Source organism: Arachis hypogaea, chromosome 18 (assembly GCF_003086295.3).
Source record: "Arachis hypogaea cultivar Tifrunner chromosome 18, arahy.Tifrunner.gnm2.J5K5, whole genome shotgun sequence".
Taxonomy (NCBI): Eukaryota; Viridiplantae; Streptophyta; class Magnoliopsida; order Fabales; family Fabaceae; genus Arachis; species Arachis hypogaea.
The window spans coordinates 27,262,916-27,276,736 of record NC_092053.1 but is presented as its reverse complement, the minus strand read 5'-3'; positions in this window follow the sequence as shown (position 1 = coordinate 27,276,736).

Genomic DNA, 13,821 nt, shown 5'->3' with positions numbered 1-13,821 from the left:
TCAACCTAGAAGTTGGAACCGTTACATGCCATTGGTGGAGTTTGCGTACAACAATAGCTTTCATGCGAGCATTGGGATGGCTCCGTATGAAGCCTTGTATGGACGGAAGTGCCAATCTCCACTTTGTTGGTATGAAACCGGTGAAGAAAGTGTTTTGGGTCCTGATTTGATAGCAGAGACTACTGAGAATATTAGAAAGATTCGTGCAAGGATTTTGACTGCACAGAGCCGACAGAAAAGCTATGCAGATCAGAGACGGAAACCGTTAGAATTTGAAGTGGGAGAACACGTGTGACACGGTCCCAAGGGTGTATTGGTAAAGATTCTCTTTAATAAAACCGCGTTGCAAGTATAGCTCTACCAACAACAATCCTCGGGGGTCAAATTTAGAAGAGGGATTTGGTTGTCACAAGTTCAACCCCAATAGAAATAACCGAAGTATTCAAACCTCGGGTCGTCTCACAAGGAATGGGCAAACATGTGCTTCAACATTAGTTAGAAATCCGTGGTTGTGAGTTATGAGCATGAAAATAAATGGGAATCTTAACAAGCAAGTAATCTTAAAATGCGTCAACTAGTTCAATTGACTAAGCAAAACATGAGCAACTTCAATGAATAAACAACATTCCACTTAATTCTATTATAACCCAAACAAGGAACTACAACTAAAGCAATTGGTTGAGAAAATTGGTTTTCAAATATGAATAATAAAAGCAACTCTTGGCTAGGCTTGGGAATTGGGGTCACCATCCTTGTCTAACAACTATATCTTGACAATTATAAGGAACCAAGCTCATTAAGTCTACTCTCAGAGTCTTAAGTATGTGATATCTATCCCTAGACTTGAAGTACGTCAAATGGCCCTGATCACATCAACCCATAAGTCCCAACCTACCTACTAATTAGATTAGTAGTGGGTTGGCGTCAATGAGTATCAAATTGACCACCTAGGGCTCCCAAATCATCAAATCCATTAGACCCAATGACTCAAGTTTACCCAATTCCCTTGACCTAGGCCAAGAGTGGAAAAGACTACTCCATAATCAAAGTAAACAATTCATCAAACACTTGGTAAGCATTAACAAAAGACATGTTCAAAATGGCAATTAAATTGAAATCCACAAATACCCACTAATAATTATCAACACATGATCATCCAAACAACAAAGCTAAACATAGAAATCATCAATGTAACATTAACAAGTCAAGATTCATAACATTCATGAAATGGGTATAAAATGATAATTGACAAGAATTCATAAACTATCACAAGGTATAAGCAAAATTGTAACAAGGAATTCAAATTGAACAATTAAAACTAGTAATTAACAAGATCCAAGTCACAAATCAACAAAGGACAATCAAATTAAAACTAGATCTAGAGAGGAACAAGGGTTTCTCCCTCTAGAACAACAAAAGAACCAAAAACTAGCTAAAAATTATATCCTAGTGTAAAATGAGTGATCTCTCCCCTTCCCCTAGCATCCTTGGGTCTTTTCCATGCAGAAACAGCTTGAAATTGGGCCTAATGAGCCTCAAAAATCGCCAGGCACAATTTCCTTTAATGAGGTCACGTGCAGCTTTCCACGCGTGCGCGCCATGCGTGCGTGCGCGCCGATTACTTTTGTGATCCACGCGTGCGTGCCAAGTGCGCATGCGCGTAGATAGAAATTTCCTGATCCGCGCGGAGGCGTTCATCCTTGCGCACCGCTTCCAGCCAATCCCATCCACGCGTGCGCGTGGAGTGCGCAAGCGCGCCGATGCTGCTTTTCCCAAGATCTCAATTCCTCATGTTCCTCCCTTTTTGTACATGCTTTCTCCCTCTCTTCTAAGTCATTCATATCCTATAATTCCTGAAATTACTCAACAAATACATCACGGCATCGAATGGCAATAGAAGAGTATTAAAATATGGCAATTTTAAGGCAAAATAAGCATGTTTTCCATCATGGAGCAATATTGGGAAGTGAACACAAAACCATGCATTTCTTGTGAATAAGTGCGAGAAATGTTGATAAAATCCCCCAAAATAAGCACAAGATAAACCACAAAATCGGGGTTTATCAAATCTCCCCACACTTAAACCAAGCATGTCCTCATGCTTAAAAATAAAAAGACCAAAGATCATGGTAAAAAAGGGTTTATGAAATGCAAACTACCTAAGTGGATGCATGCAACTAATGTAATATCATCTATCTACTTGGTCAAGAGTAAATCTATCCTTCAAGAATGCGTGTGAACATATAGGGCGAAAAGAGTTTGTGCTTTATGAATTCTACCAAATTGAATACCACTAAAGAGTGCATATGACTTGCTAAACAAACGCTTGTGAAAGCCGGGAACAAGCATTGAGCATTGAACCCTCACCGGAAGTGTATCCGCTCTATTCGCTCAAGTGTATAGGGTTCGTCACTCAATCTTCTCCTAATCATGCTTTCCAAGATTTGTCTTTCATCTAACAATTAACAATTACTTAATGCATGCTTACAGGTATCATGAAGTCTTATTCATGGGTTGTAACGGGGCTAGGGTAGAGGTAAGGGTGTATATGGCCAAGTGGGTTTAAAATTTGAGTCCTTGATCAACCTAGGATCCACTAGACACATAGAACAACCTATAAAACTACAATACATTCCTAGCTACCCTTGGATTTTACCCTTTTTTGCATACTCATGCATTCTTTTCAATTCACACCCTATATGCATTGTTTTTATTACTTTATCTTGGGGCGTCTTTGTCCCCTTTGATTGCTTTCTTTCTCTTTTCTAATTTTTTTTTACATCCCCTTTTCTTGGGGTTTCTTTGTGAACCAAAGTGTCAATGCATACGGTTTAATCATTCAACACATGAGTATGTTCCCAAAATCCTAGAATTTTCAATTACACTACAATTACATACCTATATATCTACCCGAATTTCCCAAGTATACCCTCCTATTTGAATGATACACATCCTAACTTACCTAAGACAATCAAAGATTCAAATTTAGGGACATTCATGGTTTTTCACTTAGGGTTGTTGATGTGCTCTATTTAAGAACAAAAGGGTTTATCAAAGGCTCAAAATTGGTTAGCAATGGTAGATACAAGGGTTAAGGCTATTTGGGAGAAGTGACTATTGAAATGATGGCCTCAATCATGTAAATGCATTCATGCACAAAGCAATGGACATATAGAATCAGACAAAGCAAGGATCACAATCATAGAGAGAGAGATATGCACACAAGAATGGAAATAATGGTTAAAAGATGTAACCATGCAATAGGCTCAAAACTTTCATCTTGTGTTCTTAGCTCAATCACTATGTTCCAAAATACATTCTTAAAGCAAGTTTACTGCAAAAAAAAAAATTTAGAATTTTTGGTAGGCCACCCAGAACACAGTTTCTTGGAAAGAAAGTTATTGTTTTGACCAAGTAACTCTATAGAAACTAACTATCATGCAAAGGTTATTTACAAGCAAGACTAACTACACATTCAATATAAAAAGAAAAATAAATCCATGGGTATTGAGGGGAAGAGAATGTTACCCATGGAGATCAGTCGAACGACCTCCCCACACTTTAGAAATTAGCACGGTCCTCCGTGATACGAATAATACGCAAGGGACGGTCGGAACCGGAACTTTCACTATCCCCTTCATCAGAGATCCCATCACTTGGGTTTGAGGTGGATGTGAACATTTCAGATTCCTCCATGCTAGGGGTAACACAACGCAGAAGCTTCTTGATGTAAGTATATCGGCAGTGGTTGCGCCGCTCATATCTATCAAGCTTCCGGTGAAGATCTTCTATCCTTTGATGTGTGGATCTCAGTGGTGGTGATGATGAGCTAGAAGGAAAAAAAAGCGGCGGGCCATGTCGAGGCTTGGTTTGTTCATGGGAAGGTGTAGGTATTTCCCGCTTGGGACCACATCGCCCTTAGCCGGAACCATGATCTTCTTATCCTTGGTTTCCCAAGAAACACCCGCAGCAGTAACTAAGTCAGACACTAATGCTGGAAATGGCAAATTACCCCGGTCGTGAACTTGACTCATCGCTTGCTTGACAAGAGGCGGGATGTTCACCGTCTTCTCCGTGAGAACACACCAAACAAGCAAGGCGAGGTCCGCCGTGAGGGACGACTTGTGGGTGCTAGGTAGCACATAATGAGATAGGATCTGGGCCCAAGCTCTAGCTTCCACAGTGAGGAAGCGAGCGTCAATGGACTTAGGACTCATCCGGAGTCGACCTTGGGTTCAAAATGCCTCTGGCTCAGCAATGACTCGGAGAATCGAGTCCCAATTAAATCCATATTTTTCTCGCTGACGTAGGACTTTTTGGTAGCCATCCATGTCACTTGGCACTGGTAAGACATTAAGCACTTGTTGAATAGCCTCTTCTGAAACTAAAACTTGCTTCCGGCACATGTATACCGATTGAAGAGATGGAAGATGGTAGTTGGTGTAGAATTTTTCCACCCAAGAGAGGTTGATTTCCCTTGGTTTTCGTAAAAGAAACTCCCATCCACGCGCTATGGAGGGGAACATAAGTTCACAGAAGCGGTTGGGGAACCTTGAAGAATCTCTCGCCGGTTTGCCCTTGTCATTCTCATCAAAAGGAGCGGTTGTCTTTCCTTTCTTAGATAGAGATTTGACTCCTACTGAAGAACGCGCCTTAGAGTTTGATTTTTGGGGTGCCCTTTTTGCGGCCGGTTTCCTTGAAGCTATCTCCTTGCCTTTCTTGGTGGCCATCCTAAAAAGGGAGAGAATGAAGGAAAACATTAAACCCAAGAATCAATTTGACAAAAGACATGCAAGTGAATTGTAATGCCCGTGGTAGATGTAAAAGCAAGGGTCATAACACTTGGCATGGGATGCAAGAGGAAGTAAAGCATGCAATGGCATGAGAAGAGTAGTCTCAAGCATCCAAAATAAAAAAGCAAGTCATGTTTAATTAATATCTAATTGGCAAGTATAAACTTAAAGCACACAAATTGGACTCAATGCATTTAAGAGAAAGCAAGTGAATGAGGAGAGAACACCAATTTGGAAATACATGGCTAAATTGAGCCGAAATGGTATATGTGCATTTCCTCGAACACTTGGCGTGCAATAAACAAGCAATAAGCAATTATGAGATTCTAAACCAATTTAAAGCCCAAAATAGAACATCAATCATCACATAAATATCACACAATGGCAAAGGTTAGAGAAAGAATGACAAAAGATCTATTAATGCAAATTAAGCTCAAATTCAACATCCATGGAGAAATAAGGAAAAAGAAAAAAGAAGCAAATAAAGCAAGAAACATGATCATGCAAGTAAAAGAGAGACTAAATAAAGCAATAAGAGGCATCTAACTAGAAGAAATAAGGCAAGGGAAAGTGGAAGAAAGGAAAGGAAGGAGCAAAATCTTGATGAGTATGAAGGAACAAGGTTGAACCTTCTTTTGTGAGGATGAGAGGGAAAATAAGAGAAGTGTAGTGCTACCGGAAAAGAGTGGTTATCACTGGTGAGTGGCCGGAGACAATGGTGGTGGATTGTAGAAGAAGAAGAAGAGAAGGGAAATGATGGATGGAGAAGAAAAAGAAACTAAAGAAGAGAAAAGAAAATTTAAAGAAAGAGAAACAGGGTAGGTGCGAAGGTATTAAACTGATGCGCGCAACCGGCGCGCGCGCGTGAGAGAGGTTATGCCTCAGGCACAAAAGTGGCACAAAGTTTGCTCAAGTCTCTGGTTTTTTGTACCAGAGTGAGTTAGTGAGGTAGGCACGCGGGCGCACACCTTGTGCAGACACGTGCTTGAGGTGTTTTGCCACTGGTGCGGATGCGCACTACGCGCGGACGCGTGGGTGTTGGCACAAGGTTGGCCCAATTGTGGCACAACTCTCTGGTTCTTGTACCAGGGAGTTCACATATCGCCATCGGCGCGCGTGCGCACCGTGCGCTAGCGCGTCGATGGTTAATTTGCCAGAGTGCGCACCGGCGGCATGTACGCAGACGCGTGAGTGTCTAGCGCGAGTTGGGCATGAAGTGGGCATAACTCTCGGGTATTTGGCCCAAGAATGGAATTTCGCTACCGGTGCGCGCGCGCACTGTGCGCTGGCGCGTCGGTATCCCTCTTCAAAGAAAAATTTGTGTTTTCTTTATCCTTTTCACATCCTATCTATTCGATAAAATCAACAAAACTAACATTCCTATGCACTCAATCAATCATCAAAAGATCACAAAATTCACAAGAAATTAAGAATACTAAGAAGATGGTATAAACAAGGAAGATCTTACTATAGTGGGGTGCCTCCCACCAAGCACTTTTCTTTAACGTCCTTAAGTTGGACGGTCCTTTTTTTAAGCTTCCTCTCTTCTTGGTGCATCCTCCAATATGTATACCTCTAGCTCCCTTGGAGGCTTGCAACCATGATACCTCTTCACTCTATGTCCATTCACCTTGAAAGTTGCTTCACTTTTGGGATCAAACAACTCCACCACTCCGTAGGGCTTCATCTCCTTCACCTAGAAAGGTCCTTCCCATCTAGAGCGGAGCTTGCCAGGCATAAATCGGAGCCTTGAGTTGTAGAGGAGGACGTCATCACCTTCTTGAAAGTCCTTCTTCCGAATGTGATGGTCATGGAATGCTTTAGTCTTTTCCTTGTAGATTCGGAAATTCTCATATGACTCGTTCCTCAAACATTCAAGCTCCTCCAGTTGTAGCTTCCTAGCTTCCCCCGCCTTGGCTAGATCCATGTTGCACTGCTTTACCGCCCAATAGGCTCGATGCTCAATCTCCACCGGAAGGTGGCATGCCTTACCATAGACGATCCGGAAAGGGCTCATCCCTATCGGAGTCTTGTAGGCCGTTCTATACGCCCATAATGCATCTCCTAATCGGAGGCTCCAATCCTTTCTTTGTGGATTGACCACTTTTTCCAAGATTCTCTTGATTTCCCGGTTGGACACTTCTGCTTGCCCATTTGTTTGCGGATGATAAGCAGTAGCAACCTTATGCGTCACTCCATAGCGCTTGAGCAATGCTTCTACCTTCCTGTTACAAAAGTGGGATCCTTGGTCGCTCACGATTGCTCGTGGCGACCCATAACGGCATACAATGTGATTCCTTATGAAAGAAACAACGGTATTGGCATCATCAAAGCGGGTAGGTACGGCCTCTACCCCTTTGACACGTAGTCAACCGCTAACAGAATATACAGGTACCCACTAGAGTTGGGAAATGGTCCCATAAAGTCAATGCCCCATACATCAAATATCTCACAGAACAGCATAGGTTGCTGAGGCATTTCATCCCTTTGGGATGCGTTCCCTGACTTCTGACACTGATGGCAAGACACATATAACCGGTTAGCATCTTTGAATAAGGTTGGCCACCAGAATCCACAATCCAACACTTTTTAGTGGTCCTTTGTGGGCCAAAGTGGCCACCACATTCGGATGAATGACAAGCTTCAAGAATTGGTTGGAATTCGGATTTCGGGACGCATCTTTGAATTACTTGGTCCACGCCTCACTTCCACAAGTGAGAGTCATCCCAAATATAGTATTTGGAATCACTCCTCAACTTGTCCCTTTGGTTTTTCGAAAAGTTGGGAGGGAAGATTCTTGCAACTAAGTAGTTCGCCATTGGGGCAAACCAAGGAAAGCTAACCGACACAGCATGCAAACTATCCAATGGGAATGAGTCATTGATCGGAAATGGATAAGTTTTTAAATTCTCAATGCGGCTTAAATAATCCGCAACCAGGTTTTGAGATCTACTCCGGTCCCTAATCTCAATGTCAAATTCTTGCAAAAGCAAGATCCAACGTATGAGTCTAGGCTTTGACTCATTCTTTATCAATAAGTACTTTAAAGCTGCATGATCCGTGTATATCACTATCTTTGAACCTAGCAAATAAGATCTGAATTTATCTAGAGCATGAACAATGGCTAAGAGTTCTTTTTCAGTAGTGGTATAGTTGGATTGTGCTGCATATAGTGTCTTAGAAGAGTAAGCAATGACATAAGAGAGTTTACCATCGCGCTGTGCAAGCGCGGCACCCACAGCATAGTTTGACGCATCGCACATTATCTCAAATGGCAACATCCAGTTGGGGCCTCGCACAATCGGTGCTGTGGTAAGAACTCTCCTTAGCTCTTCAAAAGCTTTTACACATTCACTGTCAAACTCAAAATCCACATCTTTTTGGAGTAGGCGCGACAATGGCAAAGCAATCTTGCTGAAGTCCTTGATAAAGCGCCTATAAAATCCTGCATGTCCCAAAAACGAGCGGACCTCCCTCACGGATGAGGGGTGAGGCAAAGTGGTAATAACATCAACCTTGGCCGGGTCCATAGAAATGCCCTCATGAGATACTACATGTCCTAACACTATACCTTGTTGTACCATAAAATGACATTTTTCAAAATTTAAGACAAGGTTAGTGTCAACACATCTAGCTAGGACCTTGGCCAAACTCTCTAAACAAAAATTGAATGAAGTACCATAAACGCTGAAGTCGTCCATAAAAACTTCCAAGCAATTCTCCATTAGATCGGAGAAGACACTTGTCATGCACCGCTGAAAAGTAGCGGGTGCATTACATAGTCCAAATGGCATCCTTTTATAGGCAAAGGTGCCAAGCGGACAAGTAAACGTGGTCTTCTCCTGATCTTCAGGAGCAATATGTATTTGGAAGTAGCCAGTAAACTCATCAAGAAAACAGTAGTGAGATTTACCTGCCAAGCGGTCTAGCATCTGATCGATGAAGGGTAAGGGGTAATGGTCTTTTCGTGTGGTGGCGTTCAATCTTCTGTAGTCAATACATACTCGCCACGCATTTTGGACTCTTTTAGTGACCAATTCACCATCGTCTTTCTTGACCGTTGTGATACCCGACTTCTTGGGAACAACTTGAACTGGGCTCACCCACTCACTGTCAGAAAATGGGTATATGATATCCACATCCAGTAATCGGGTGACCTCTTTCTTCACTACATCAAGGATGGTTGGGTTGAGCCTCCTTTGCGGTTGCCTAACCGGCTTGGCTCCATCTTGGAGAAAGATCCTATGCATGCACTTGCGGGGGTCAATTCCCACAATATCCGCTAGGCTCCATCCTATTGCTTTCTTGTACTTTCTTAGAACATCTAGGAGCTTTTCCTCTTCTTCACTTGAGAGCTCACTAGCAATAATGACCGGAAACCTTTGGTTGTCCTCTAAGAAAGCATACTTCAGATGAGATGGAAGGGGCTTCAGTTCACTTTTTATCTCAAGATGAGGTTCCTTTTCATCAAGCTCATGGGACTCATTCTTGACAACTTCCTCTTGTTCATCCTCTTGGTCATCCGTCTCCTCAACAACGGGGTAGCACAACTTGTCATGATCTTCTTCTTGCACTTCCACTACCACTTCATCAATTACATCACATCGGAGCATGGAATGTTCTTCGGGAGGATGTTTCATGGCTTCCTCTAAATTGAACTTGATAGTCTTGTCTCCAACCCCAAAGGAATATACACCGGTGAAGGCATCTAACTTGAATTTGGAGGTTTTGAGGAAGGGTCTACCAAGTAGAACGGAGGATGAGCTTCTATTTTTTGTTGGAGGCATTTCAAGGATGTAAAAATCGACCGGAAAAACCAAATCCTTAATTGCCACAAGTACATCTTCCGCTATTCCCATCACTGTGATCACACTTTTATCGGCTAAGGCAAACCTCACCGCCAACTTCTTCAATGGAGCTAAATTCAACCGCACGTAGATAGAAAGCGGCATGATGCTAACACAGGCCCCTAAGTCACACATACAATCATGAAAGGTGTATCCACCAATACAACAGGACACTAAGCATGGTCCAGGGTCACCACATTTTCTTGGAATAGGTTCCATCAAGGAAGAAATTGAACTACCCAAGGATAATGTCTCCAATTCTCCTATCCTATCCTTGTGTGTACACAAGTCTTTCAAAAATTTTGCATACTTTAGAATTTGTTGAATAGCATCAAGGAGTGGTATAGTTACCTCAACCTTTTTGAACACTTGAAGCATATTCAAATCAAATTCTGGTGTCTTCTTTGCTTTCTTCACCATGGAAGGAAATGGAATAGGAATTGACTCATCCACTATGGCTTTCCTCTTGGGTTCCTTGAGGTTTACTCCTTCTTCCTCATGCCTTTTGTCTACCAGCTCTTCTTCATGTGTGGCTTCAACGACTACCTCTTCCTCATGAATTTCTCCCATGACCCTTGGAGGTATCTCCTCTAACATAGTCTCCGACCTTAGAGTGATGGCGTTGAGACTGCCCTTTGGGTTTGGTTGGGGTTGGGATGGAAGGTTAGAAGAACTTGAGGGTTGGTTGGTGTTGTTATTGGGGTTTGGTGGTTGGTTTGACATGTTCATCTTTGAAAGCATGTTGGTGAGGTTAGCCAATTGGGTACTCAAGGCATCAAATTGAGCCTTGTTGCTCTCATCTCATTTTTCCATAGCGGCTCTAAGCTCATCAACTTGGTTGTTGGAAGATGGAGGAGTTTGGTTTTGATTTTGTTGTCTATGGTGTGGTGCTTGGTACTTGGTGTAGTTGTTTTGGTTTTGGTTGGAGTGGCTTTGGTTGGCTTGGTAGTTGGTGTTGTTGTGGTGGTATTGGGATGAAGATTGGTTGTTGTTGTGATGAGAAGAAGAGTTGTTCCACCTTTGATTTTGATTGCTTCCTTGTGCATTATCTCTCCACCCTTGATGTTGATTACCACCTTGATGGTAATTGTTTCGACCTTGAGAAGGATAGGGTGGATGGTTGTTGTAATTCACATTGGCTACCACAAGAGCATGTTCCTTTTGAATTTGATGGCATTGGTCGGTGTAATGTGTGGTGCTAGAGCACAAACCACAAATTCTAGGAGGGCCTTCAAGTTGAGCAACTGGAGGTGTGGCTTGAACGGCTTGGATGGAGTAGTATTCCTTTTGATCCTTTTGGATTTGTATAAGGATGGTGGTCATATCCCCAAGTGCCATGGTTAGACTTGATTCGGAAGGGATGGTTCTACCACACCCTTAAGAGGATTACTCCTCACTCTTGTGTGTTGTGTAGATTCGGCAACGTCCTTTATCAAATTCCAAGCTTCTCCCTCCGTCTTATTTTTCGAAAGGGAACCGCCACTAGAAGCGGTGAGCAATCTTCTATCTTCCGCACAAAGACCTCCGGTGAAGTAGCTAATGAGCAAGTGAGTGGTCATTCCGTGGTGTGGACATAACTCCAATAGCCTCTTGAACCGAGACCAATACTCGTACAAACTCTCTTGGTCTCTTTGCATTATGCCCGAAATCTCCTTCCGGATGTAGTCGGTCTTCTCCGGTGGGAAGAACTTATCAAGAAACTCTCTCCTCAAGAAATCTCAATTAGTCACAATCTCATCCGGTAGCGAATAGAACCATGTTTTTGCTTGCGCTTCAAGAGAGAAAGGGAAGGCAAAAACCATGATAGCTACCTCATCGGCTCCATGCCTTCGAGCCGTAGAACAAGCAACTTGAAAATCCTTCAAATGTCGGATGGGGTCTTGACACGGCAACCCATGATACTTAGGAAGTAAATTTATCAAGCTACTCTTCAACTCAAAGTTCAGATCAAGGTTAGGATACCTTGCTTGCAACGGTTGAAGTATGATATCCGGAGCTCCTTGCTCATGCAAAGTGATCCGGCGTGGCTCCGCCATGTGTGGCTCACCTATAGGATGCAAAGATGTATTAGTAATGCCAACAGAAGAATAGGAAGTAACAGACTACAAGTCACTCTCGGTAACGCCTAGTGATTCGGTGTTTTCCTCAAGAGAGGCCGAAGTACTAGGTGTATAGTCCAACCGCCGTCTAGCTTGCCGAGTGTGTAACAAAGTTCTTTCGATCTCGGGATCAAAATTGGCTAAGCTAGAATTCGGTTGAGACCGAGTCATCAAACTTGAAAGTCATAGCACAAATGTAAAAGAAATTTAAACTATGGCTAAGTATCGAAAGAAGTAAAATATCTACAATATTCACATATTCACATAACCAATATCAAGGCATACTGGTGCACGAAATTGTGATCTCAGGCAACAGCGCCAAAAACTATGTACGCACGTCTTAATAAATCGTTTTTCATTCACAACTTTGATACAACTAACCAGCAAGTGCACTGGGTCGTCCAAGTAATAAACCTTACGTGAGTAAGGGTCGATCCCACGGAGATTGTTGGTATGAAGCAAGCTATGGTCACCTTGTAAATCTCAGTCAGGCGGATATCAAATAGTTATGGAGTTTTCGAATAATAATAATAAGTAAACAGAAAATAAAGATAGAAATACTTATGTATATCATTGGTGAGAATTTCAGATAAAGGTATAGAGATGCTTTCATCCCTCTGAACTTCTACTTTCCTGCTGTCTTCATCCAATCAGTCTTACTCCTTTCCATGGCTGGCTTTATGTAAGGACATCACCATTGTCACTGGCTACTTTTAATCCTCTCTGGAAAATGGTCCGATGCGCTGTCACTGCATGGCTAATCGTCTGGAGGCATCACCGTGGTCAATAGTTGCATCCTATCCTCTTGTGAAAATGGTCCAAATGCTCTGTCATAGCATGGCTAATCATCTGAGGTTCTCGATCATACTGGAATAGGATTCACCCTCCTTTTGCGTCTGTCACTACGCCCAGCACTCGTGAGTTTGAAGTTCGTCACAGTCATTCAATCCCAGAGTCCTACTCGAAATACCACAGACAAGGTTTAGACTTTTCGGACTCTCATGAATGCCGCCATCAATCTAGCTTACACCACGAAGATTCTGATTAAGGGATCCAAGAGATAATCATCCAATCTAATGTGGAACGGAAGTGGTTGTCAGGCACGCGTTCGTGGGATAATGATGATGATTGTCACGTTCATCACATTCATGTTGAAGTGCGAATGAATATCTTAGAAACGGAATAAGTTGAATTGAATAGAAAAATAGTAGTACTTTGCATTAATCTTTGAGGAACAGCAGAGCTCCACACCTTAATCTATGGAGTATAGAAACTCTACCGTTTGAAAATACATAAGTGAAAGGTTCAGGCATGGCCGAATGGCCAGCCCCAAAACATGATCACAGGATCAAAAATACAATCCAGGATGATCCAAAGATGATAGTAAAAAGTCCTATTTATAATAAACTAGCTACTAGGGTTTACAGAAGTAAGTAATTGATGCATAAATCCACTTCCGGGGCCCACTTGGTGTGTGCTTGGGCTGAGCTTAAATGTTACACGTGCAGAGACTCTTTCTGGAGTTGAACGCCAGATTGTAACGTATTTCTGGCGTTCAACTCTGGTTTGTGACGTGTTTCTAGTGTTTAACTCCAGACAGCAGCATAGAACTGGCGTTCAACGCCCTTTTATGTCGTCTAAACTCGGTCAAAGTATGGACTATTATACATTGCTGGAAAGCCCTGGATGTCTACTTTCCAATGCAATTGAAAACGCGCCATTTTGAGTTCTGTAGCTCCAGAAAATCTACTTTGAGTGCAGGAAGGTCAGAATCCAACAGCATCAGCAGTCCTTCTTCTACCTCTGAATCTGATTTTTGCTCAAGACCCTCAATTTCAACCAAAAAATACCTGAAATCACAAAAAAACACACAAACTCATAGTAAAGTCCAAAAATGTGAATTTAACATAAAAACTAATGAAAATATCCCTAAAAGTAACTAGATTCTACTAAAAACATACTAAAAACAATGCCAAAAAGCGTATAAATTATCCGCTCATCACATACGTTGCAACCATTCCCCGACAACGGCGCAAAAAATTTGACACGGTCCCAAGGGTGTATTGGTAAAGATTCTCTTTA